Here is an 11,099-nt window from a genome sequence, read left to right as displayed (position 1 = left end):
GAGGTGCACGCCTTTAATCTCAGCACTCAGAAGGCGCCGGTTGGTGGATCTCTGAGTTCAAGGCAAGCGTGGTCCACAGAGTGAGTTCCAGGGTAGCCAAGCTTAGGCAGTGACTGAAACCATTGAGAACGGAATGTTGGTGAAGATATAATTGAATGAGGAGCCCATGTTCCAGCCCCAGCAAGCAGCGGGACTTGACGATTTCAGTCATGTTGTTCTGGCTTTAGAGTCGAGGACAGAAGAAAGAGGTTATGGGATCTCCCTCCACAACTGAGGAAAGCCACTGCGGCCAGGCATGTATGTGGCAGGGGTTTCTCTGCTTGAAGGCCAAGAGACGCCACTGTGTGAAGTTGTGAAGGCGAAGTCTGGATTGCTTTGGAGACCCCACGATGTTGGAGATGCCAGAGCCATGGGATACCTGCCAAGGACAGTGCTAACAGGGAGTGTGACCAGCTCAAGAGAAAGAAGTGTGTTACAGTCAACAAAGCTGAAAGGGACTGGAGATGTTGACATTAGACATGGAGACGCAGAGTTTGGCGTTTTCTCAGAAAGTTCTGGTCTTGTTTTGAAAGGCCCGCTGCCTCTCTGTCTCCCCTCCGCCTATGCTGATGCTGGATGTTCTCTCTGGAGCAGCCGGGAGGGGCTGGAGAGTGCAGCGCGGGCGAGCTGCCGCAGAGCCGCCCTGCCCCCGCCGGCCTCCACTTCCCCCGGCTGCCGTTTTCCCTCCCAAGCCGGTTCACCCAGGCGGGGCTGCCCTGGCACCGCGCCGGGGCTGGGGCCGAGCAGGGAAAGGGCACCCCTCGCCCCCACGCCCCCCCCCGTTGAGAAACACTCCGTCCCAAGGTCTCCGCCCCCAAGGTCAGCCACCTGGGCGCGGAGGGAGGAATCAAGTCTGTTGTACCAGACACCAGACCTTGAGAATATGCTGATCTGGAATGGCTCTGTGCCTCATTTGAACCATCAAATAGAATCCCTGCTCCTAGCTTGCGCCTTTTTCCCTATATAAGGACCCCTTTCCCTTGGCTCGGGGCGCTTGGCCTCAGAAAAGCTAAGTCGCCCCGGGTACCCGCGTCTCCAATAAAGCCTCTTGTTTTTACATCCAGTTCGTGGCCTCGCTGATTCCTGGGTGTGGGGTCTCCCTCTACGAAAGTGCCTCTTCGGGGTCTTTCATTTGGGGGCTCGTCCGGGATCGAGACCCGCCCAGGGACCACCGACCCACGTCTGGGAGGTAAGTGTTGTGCGGATCCGCTGTTTTGTCTTGTCTGGTCTGAGTCTGTCTTGTGAATTGCGCTTGCGTTTGTAGTATACAGCTGTGTACATTTGTAGGCGGATCCGAGGAGGGACTGACGGGTTCGAACTCCCGACCGCGGCTCCAGGAGACGTCCTGGTAGCGTTTGAAGCCCTCTGTGTGAGGGATTTGTATTTTGAACTTGGGAAGCCCTCAGCGTGAGGGATTTGTACTTTGAACTTAGATCTATGACTGGACATTTTCCCAGTCTCTTTGGAGAAGGCCCTCAACTTGAGGGATGTGCAATCTTTACTGGGGACGAAGAAGGAGGGCCCCCTTCTTCGACCCGCCCCCCCAATTCTTTCGACTCTCTGTTGAAACTGCGCTGCGAAAACCTGTTCTGTGTTCTGTGTTGTTTGGCCTTTGTTTTATAATTGATGTGCACAAACGCAAATGAATTACTCTTTGTTCCTCAGCTCGAGCGTATAAACTTATCTGGCCTGATCCGGACATCTAAACGGCCTTAAAGTTATTAAGAACTGTAAAAAGACTTTGATAAAATTTTGATGTTAACTGAGAAATGAAAAAAAATATAGGAGACTTAAATAATAGAGAGGGAAAGGAAAAAGGAAACTTGTCTAAGAATGTCTAAGAGAGTCAGAGAAATGAACTAAAAGGTTATAGAAAATTAAAGCAAGCAAGTCATAGCAGAGAAGATTGTTACAGAAAGTTATGGAGGGTCAAAGCAAGTTGTAAAAGGTCAGAGGAAAGTTGTTAAAAGTCAGAAAAAAGGTTATTATAAGTCAGAGAAAAATGTAAACTGTGCTATGGTTTCTCATGTCTAAAATTTTAACCATATTAAGCTAATTCTGTTTTATATATACTTGTTTTAAAATGTTCATATGACTTGACTGGTCGCCATTTTGCTAAAATTAAAAAAGGAATACTTAAACCGCCATCTTGACTAAAGATGACCGCATGGAAATTAGAGGTACCATCTTAGAAACAAGTTTTTCAATTGAGATTTACAATGTTAATGCTTCTATATATTACAGAAAGACCTTAAGGGAATTTAAATTTCTTTTTAAAACCAGTTTTTTTTAATGTTTGTTTTTATTAATATTTATACTTAAAGAGCTTCAATTTAAAATTATTTTTGAGCAAAGCCTGACAATGTAGTTTTTGTTTTATGAAAGATGCTGATCTATTATAAGATATTACAGTTTATATTTTAGAAATAAATTTAGGATGTTGATAACACACACCTTTAAGCTCAGGATGTTGGTAGCACACACCTTAAGTTTAGAACATTGGTGACACATGCCTTTAATCCCACCACTCGGGAATAAGAGGCAGATAGATCTTTATGGGTTCAAGGCCTGTCTGGTCCGGCAGATCGAATTCCAGGACAGGCTCCAAAGTCACAGAAAAACCCTGCCTAAGAAAGAAGTTAAGCTACTGTTTAAGGAATATAAGGTAGCTCTATGCAGTTTTAAGTTCAGCCGTGCTGTTTCAAACATCTTACTAAGTTAAAACCAGTTACAGTCAGACTAAAAATTATTTACAGAAATAAGACCTTACCTAGCCACCTGTATACTTAATGTATGCTTAAGGCAAGTAATTAAAACAGACAAACAGACCTCTAATGCTTCAGAGATCTTCAGAATATGGCATTTAAATTGTTATCTCTAAAGTTTATAATGTCAGACAGACTGCCAGATCCTGACAATGACCCGAAGATTACAGGCACCTCAGTTCCTGCACCTGGACCAATGAGCAGATGCTCAGATATGAAACCTGCCGCCTGCCAGAACCTGGCCGAGACTGTGGACAAAGCTGCTGGACGCTGGAAAATTGATTGTACCCCTTTGCCTAGACAAAACAAGGTCAGTCTTTTCCATGTCCCTCTTCCACAGAGAGAAAATAAAACCTCTCACAATATAGGCCTGGCGAAGATTGCTGTTCTTTGAGACAGCTGCCTCCAACGGTAATGGAGAAACTTGGATTTGGCTAACTGTATATGGACCTACTTCTAACTGGCTTCTGTCCTTTTTAGTAGATTCGGATAAAATATACCCTTCTCAGATCTCTGAAATATTACTGGTTGTCAGCTTGACAGCATCAGACAGTCAGATCCACTATAGACTAGTCAGTATGTTAGCTGATAAAATAATGACTATCTACTGTTCAGGCACAAGCTCAAGGTTTTTAAGTTTATTTTGGTTGTCATCTAAGTACAAACTTAAAGGGCTTTTCATCAGGCCAAAGGCACCCCTGTCCAATCCATACCTAGCTCTCTGGACAGAAGAAAAATGTACATGCTTATAGCCCAAATCTGTAGTTTTTGCTAGGACTCAAAGTTATAAATATGTTCTTGCTGTTTGAACAGATATCCAGATATCTGCTTTTTCTGCACTGTGGGCTTCTATAAATAAGTTTTAACCTCTGTTCCTAGTTTAAATATGTCTTAAACAGGTTTCTGCTTCTGACAGACATCTGAGTACCAGTTGCTGACTTCAGACTGTTCTAAGTAGACTGCGAACCCTAGACTTGCTATGGATGTGAACTAGTCTGCTGATATGGACACCCCCTATCTCTGCAACAGTGTCTGCTAACCAGAAGCCCCTGATGGATTCCCCGTTGCCTAAATTCCTTTTTGCTTTTGACTAGCATTTCAACCTTCTGGGGTCCCTAACTTCGTCCCAAAGTCAGCAGGAAGCAGTTTGGAAAAGAATTTCGCCGTCCATTCTCCCTGGTTGAAATGCTAAGTCAAAGGGAACTTCCTTGCGTGGGGATGCCAGTACCTATCACTCCCTGATGGGGACTGGGCCCTCCTACTCCCCCTAGCATACCCCTAGGCCATATGGGCTCACACCTTTTTAAAAAAACTTATAAAGACCAGAGGGACCATCCTACCATTCCCCATTCCTACCAGATCGGGGACACTGTCTGGGTCCGGCGTCACCAGACCTCAGCGCCTACCAGTTGTGAAACTGCCATGCAGCACAAGCTCACATTGTCTGAGGTCTCAGGAAAGGGGCTATGCATAGGCAGTACTGGTTTGACCCCCTGCGTCTCTACTACCGTTCTCAATGCCACTATTGACTTTTGTATATTGACAGAACTTTGGCCCAGGGTCACATATCACCAACCTGAATATATTTATAGGGTACTAGAGAAGTCAACCCGACATAAGAGGGAGCCAATATCCTTTACCGTGGCCCTATTATTAGGAGGGATAACAGTGGGGGGCATAGCAGCCGGCATAGGGACCGGAACCATTGCCTTACAGGGAATTAATCATTTTAAGCTTCTACAACAAGCCATGCACACGGATATCCAGGTCCTAGAAGAGTCAGTCAGTGCACTCGAAAAATCCTTAACATCACTCTCTGAGGTGGTCCTGCAGAACAGACGAGGGTTAGATTTATCATTTTTACAGACCATACAGGAATAGTTAGAGACAGCATGGCCAAGCTTAGAGAAAGACCTAACCAGAGACCTTTGAATGAAAGATTTCATTCAGTCACAAGAGAAATGGGGGAATGAAAGGCCCGATGCCTCTCTGTCTCCCCTCCGCCTATGCTGATGCTGGATGTTCTCTCTGGAGCAGCCGGGAGGGGCTGGAGAGTGCAGCTCGGGCGAGCTGCCGCAGAGCCTCCCTGCCCCCGCCGGCCTCCACTTCCCCCGGCTGCCGTTTTCCCTCCCAAGCCGGTTCACCCAGGCGGGGCTGCCCTGGCACCGCGCCGGGGCTGGGGCCGAGCAGGGAAAGGGCACCCCTCGCCCCCACGCCCCCCCCCGTTGAGAAACACTCCGTCCCAAGGTCTCCGCCCCCAAGGTCAGCCACCTGGGCGCGGAGGGAGGAATCAAGTCTGTTGTACCAGACACCAGACCTTGAGAATATGCTGATCTGGAATGGCTCTGTGCCTCATTTGAACCATCAAATAGAATCCCTGCTCCTAGCTTGCGCCTTTTTCCCTATATAAGGACCCCTTTCCCTTGGCTCGGGGCGCTTGGCCTCAGAAAAGCTAAGTCGCCCCGGGTACCCGCGTCTCCAATAAAGCCTCTTGTTTTTACATCCAGTTCGTGGCCTCGCTGATTCCTGGGTGTGGGGTCTCCCTCTACGAAAGTGCCTCTTCGGGGTCTTTCAGTTTTGTATTTTCTCACTATCCCCCCTTCCCCTCCATTTTGGAATGGTAACGAATATCCCATGCTATTATATGTTGGGAGTCTGTGATCTGCTTTTTCCGTTTTGATTTTGCAGGGGATTACAGTTAAGAGACTGCATGAATCTCAGGAGACTTGGACTTTTAAACGAAGCTGAGAGTGTTATAGACTATGGGACTTTTGACGTTGTACTGAACACATTTCTGCTTATGTGAAGGTGACAAGCCCACGAGGGAGGGGAAGTCTGAATAGGAATGGGCCCATAGTCTCGCGTGTTGGAATGCTTTGCCTGTACAACGTGGCACTATTAGGAGGTGTGGCCTTGATGGAGTAGGTGTGGTCTTCTTGGGGGAACTACATCACTGTGGAGGTGGGCTTTGAGGTCTTTCTAAGCTCACCTCCGGTCAGTGGGACAGACAGTTTTTCTTCTGCTGCCTGTGGATCAAGATATAGACCTCTTAGCTCCTCCAGCACGTACCCCTGTACGTACAGCGTCTGCCTGTACGCCACCATGTCCCACCACGATGATAATGGACTAAACCTCTGTAACTATAGGCCACAATTAGATGCTTTCCTTTATAAGAGTTTCCGTGGTCATGGTGTCTCTTCACAGCAATAGAAACCCCAAGACACCGAGGATAACTTTGAGCTTCTGATCTTACCACCACCACCACTACCTCCCAAGCACTGGGGTTGCAAGCACACTCCACACAAGTCTGAACACAGAACACAACTCAACTTTACCTCTGTTTCAGGCATCCAGGCCTGGGCTCTACCAGACTTCATTACTGGAGAGAAAGATGAGCCCTCAGTTATGGGTATTGCTTCCCTAACATTGCCTTTCTCTGGGCCTGTGATCACTGTGTTATTTCCGCCCTGGGTGGCAAGGTCTGCAAGAAAAATCTAACGACAACTTCTTCTTGGTATACTAATTGTCCAAGTTAACCGAGTTTCCAGAGCCTTCCCAGGATGCTGCCAGAAGTGACTGGAAGGAAAGATGTCCTGTGCTCCCTACAGGGGTTAGGGCACAGGACACGGACACTTAAATGTGGGGGACTTGAGATGATGCACTTGAATCTGCCTTTGTTCCAGCAGCAGCAACAACAGAGCCCCGAGGGGTCTAACGTCTAGAAGAAAAGTCCTGGATGCCTACAATTCAAACGACTCCTTTCTTTTAAGGTTCGAAGTTAGGCATGGTGGCTTTTGCCTATAATTCTAGGATACGAGAGGCTGAGGCAACAGAATAGCCGAGAAGTTAAGGCAAGCCTGGGTTACATGTAATGAGTTCCTGGCTAGCCTGGGAACCAAAAGCAAAATAAATAAATAAGAACACAAACTGGAAGGGAATGGAGGGATTTCCCAAGGCATGGCTGCAACCACCTTCAGAGCAGGAGGGAAGAATATCTGAAAAGGGATACAGATGCATCTTTGTGTGAGGAGAACGGCTGATGCACACACAGAGCAGGAGACAAAGGTACAGAGAGCTGAGACAGGCGATCTGGTGGGCAGAACCACAGCAGGAACTCCAGAAACTTGTAGTTAATGGAATATTTATGGTGCACACTTATTAAGAAATAAAAGGAGCTTGGGATAAAGATATCCTTTGTTAGAAAAACACCAGCCAAACGCAAGCCAGAGCGTGCCAGGGGCAGCGAAGCAGCTAGGCCAGAGAGAAGGCTCCCATGTGCTTGCAGCCCCCTTAAAAACCTATCCCTGACAGGCGTGGTCAGGCACGTCTGTAGCCAGCCCTTAGGAGGCATACACTAATCTACCTACTTACATATTTAGCTCGTCCATATAACACACAGCAATTATCTTATTTTTCCACGAGGGATACGGGGTAGCAGTCAGAAAAGAGGTGCGAATGCGGGCGTTGGTGACCCACGCTTTTAATCCCAGCACTCGGGAGGCAGAGGCAGGCGGATCTCTGGGAGTTCCAGGCCAGCCTGGTCTCCAGAGCGAGTGCCAGGATAGGCTCCAAAGCTACACAGAGAAACCCTGTCTCGAAAACAAAACAAAACAAAAGAAAAAAAGGAAAAGAGCTGCAAACATAGGAAAGAGTGCCCAGATCAACCAAAATGACACGCAGAGAGAAAGGAAGACTGGTATACATTGGCATGACAGCAATCTAAGAATGTTTATAAGTGACCCAAAATCCAGCCAAAGAACAAAACAGAAAGCTTTGCAGAAATAGTCAGCTGGGTTCCAAGGGGTTCCCCCTACCTACAGTCTCTACTCCAGTGATCAGACCATAGAAAATCTTAAAATAGACATGGTCTTTTGTAGGGGGCCGTTTCCTGCATGCTCCATTACAATAATGGTGCCTAAAGACACCAAGATGTAAATTACTTCACAGGCGCTGGGTAATCTCCATTCCTTTGATCTCTGCCTATCCCGTGGCTCATTTTGGCCTGAGGAGCTGAAGGCATTCATAGGGTAACACGTCCCAGGCGGCTGGCCAGCCTTTATTAGGGATGGGTTTTCTTGGTTCAGTGTCCCCGCTCTGGTAAGCTTATGCATTAAAAGCTTGTCTGCAGAAGGATCCGAGTGTCCTGCGTGTATTTCTTGCTGGCGAGAAAATACAGCGGGCGCGGGACATATGGTGCCGAAACCCGGGAACATGTGAACATCTCCGGCACCGCGGAGACCCCTGGGCTACAAGGCGGATTCAGAACTGCAGGGTGGTAAATTCGGAGAGGTATGTTTTTTCTGGACTTTGGCTTGGGAATGTTGCTATTTTGGGAGGTTAATATAGAGGCTTCTATGCTTTTACTAGGAGCTATTTTGACTTTTCTCACTGTTGTAGCAATCTTAAAGAAGTCCAGAATTACATATCAGAAACCGAATGTGGTGAGAAATGGGGCGCGCCTAACAATAAAATATAAGGAAAAAGGACCTCCCGGGATGTCTAGTGACAAGGGAGTGAATAATTTGTTAACAACAAATAAGAAAAAAGGACCTCCCGGGATGTCTACTGACAAGGGAGTGTATAAGGAAAAAGGACCTCCCGGGATGTCTACTGACAAGGGAGTGAATAATTTGTTAGATAATTCTGTAAGTAAGTTTAAAGCTTTAAATCTTGATAGCTCTGATGACTCTAAAAGCTCAAGAGATAAAGTTTTAGAGGAAACAGCTCAGCTAGGTGAAAAAGAAACAAAAAAGGAGGGAGAGAAAATAGGGAATAACCGGTCACACCCCGGTAAATTTAAGAGAAATAAAGACTCAAAACCTAGCCTCTGCCCTACAATAAAACTAGAGGCCTTGGAGCTGAGCAGCTCAGACTCTGGGATTTTGGACTCTAGCAAGGAAGCAGAGCTAGAGGAGGAGGCAGCACGATACCACCCCGATAGATATCGGCTGCCAAAAGTGAAAACAAATATGAGGCTATCGCCTGTTAATTCAGCGGGTGTGCTTCCATCAGCACCCCCACTATTTGATACCGACTCCTTTTTACCATCAGAGGAGCGGAGCAAATTACAGATGGCTTTCCCAGTCTTTGATAGGGGAAAAGGCCGTGCCTGCTATTCAACACTTCTTAAAGGCCTGGAATGCCTGTGGCTTTAAAGCCTCATAAACATTAACGCTGGGGGCCATACCGCGGCCAAGCGTCTCACCTCAAAACCTAAAAGGCCAAAAGGAAATGGTAAAATGAAAAGATATCTTAACTGATCTTTGGAGAGGCCCGGATCCTATTCTCATAAGATCCAGGGGAGCTATTGTGTTTTCCCACAGGATGAAGAAAATCCTCTGTGGATCCCAGAAAGACTCAACCCGAAGAACCCCTTCGGACCTTCAAAAGTTGAAACTCCACCCTCTCCCCGGGAGTTGAGAGCCGCTATTGTTATCCAGATTAACTCCTGTCCTTGGCGGAGAGATTGTCACTGCTTAAGGGGTGGGGGTGGGATTGTTTGATGCAGCCGTTTGCGGATTGCTGTTACTTCTGGCTGGTCTGTGAGAAAGGGGTGGGGGTGGAATTGTTTGATGCAGCCGTTTGCGGATTGATGTTACTTCTGGCTGGTCTGTGAGAAAGGGGTGGGGGTGGAATTGTTTGATGCAGCCGTTTGCGGATTGATGTTACTTCTGGCTGGTATGTAAGCTCGAGGGCTCAAACCAAGAGAGATCGCCCAAGCGCTTATATTTTGGCTAACTATGCTTAAGCAATAGGCCGCCGGCCAGACAGCTCTTGCACACCCGGAGCCTAGGCTCATTGCACAGGGTAGAGTGTCTGGTTTGGGCAGCCCAATGAGGGATGCTGAGCAAAGGCATCGCACAGAGTTGCCTAGTATGTAGGCTTCTCTGAGAGGTACGTTGACCTGCATAAGGGTTACCTGCCCGAGTCTTCCCTTTCCCAGAAAAACGGCAGAGGACAGGTCGAGAGTACTTCGGGTCAAGCTAACAGCCTGATGGCGACTCTTGTACACAGTCTTAATGTTTGATTTGGGAAGGTTCAACCTCTGCCTCTATCCCTCAACATATGGGTGACCTATTTGCTTGTAAAAATATAAAGCCTTATCATTAATTAATAAAAAAAGGGGGATATGTAGGGAGCCGTTTCCTGCATGCTCCATTACAATAATGGTGCCTAAAGACACCAAGATGTAAATTACTTCACAGGCGCTGGGTAATCTCCATTCCTTTGATCTCTGCCTATCCCGTGGCTCATTTTGGCCTGAGGAGCTGAAGCCATTCATAGGGTAACACGTCCCAGGCGGCTGGCCAGCCTTTATTAGGGATGGGTTTTCTTGGTTCAGTGTCCCCGCTCTGGTAAGCTTATGCATTAAAAGCTTGTCTGCAGAAGGATCCGAGTGTCCTGCGTGTATTTCGTGCTGGCGAGAAAATACAGCGCGCGGGACAGTCTTTAATCTTTCAAATTACAGTAGACATATAAAAAGTATTCGTTCAACAGAATTGTCTCCAGGTAATGGGCATTTCTGCCATAGGTGGCGCACACCTTTAATCCCAGCACTCGGGAGGCAGTGGCAGGTGGATCTCTGTGTGTTCGAGGCCAGCCTGGTCTATAGAGTGAGTTTCTGGACAGCCAGAGTTGTTACACAGAGAAACTTTGTTGAAAGAAAGGGAGGAAGAGAAACAGATAAAGAGTGTTAGGGGTGCCAAGCATTGGTGGTGCATGCTTTTAATTCCAGCGCTCGGGAGGCAGAGGCAGGTGGATCTCTGTGAGTTCAAGGCCAGCCTAGAGCGAATTCCAGCACAGCCTCCAAAGCCACAGAGAAACCCTGTCTCGAAAAAAAAAATGTTGGGGAATATTATGTTGTGTGTGGCTTTTGTTTCTGTTGCATTTGTTTAACTCTGTGTTACTGTGCCTTATATCTAAAACACCTGATGATCTAGTAAAGAGCTGAATGGCCAATGGCTAGGCAGGAGAGAGTAATAGGTGGGACTGGCAGTAAGAGGATAAATATGAGAAGGATTCTGGGCAAAAAAGGATCTGAGGATCAGGGAATGAGAAAGGGAGGACCAACCATCCAGCTACACAGCCGGATGGAGGAGGAAGGAAAGAAAAAGTATACACAAGTAGGGAAAGATAAAAACCCCAAGGCCAAAGATAGATGGGTTAATTTAAGTGAAGAAAAGCTGGAGAGAAACAAGCCAATCTAAGGCCAGGCCTTCATAAACTAAGAATAAGCCTCTGTGTGTGTGATTTATTTGGGAGCTGGGTGGTGGGCTCCCCAAAGAGTCAAAAAGA

Source organism: Cricetulus griseus, chromosome 9, assembly GCF_003668045.3.
Source record: "Cricetulus griseus strain 17A/GY chromosome 9, alternate assembly CriGri-PICRH-1.0, whole genome shotgun sequence".
NCBI lineage: Eukaryota > Metazoa > Chordata > Mammalia > Rodentia > Cricetidae > Cricetulus > Cricetulus griseus.
This window is presented reverse-complemented; position numbering follows the sequence as displayed.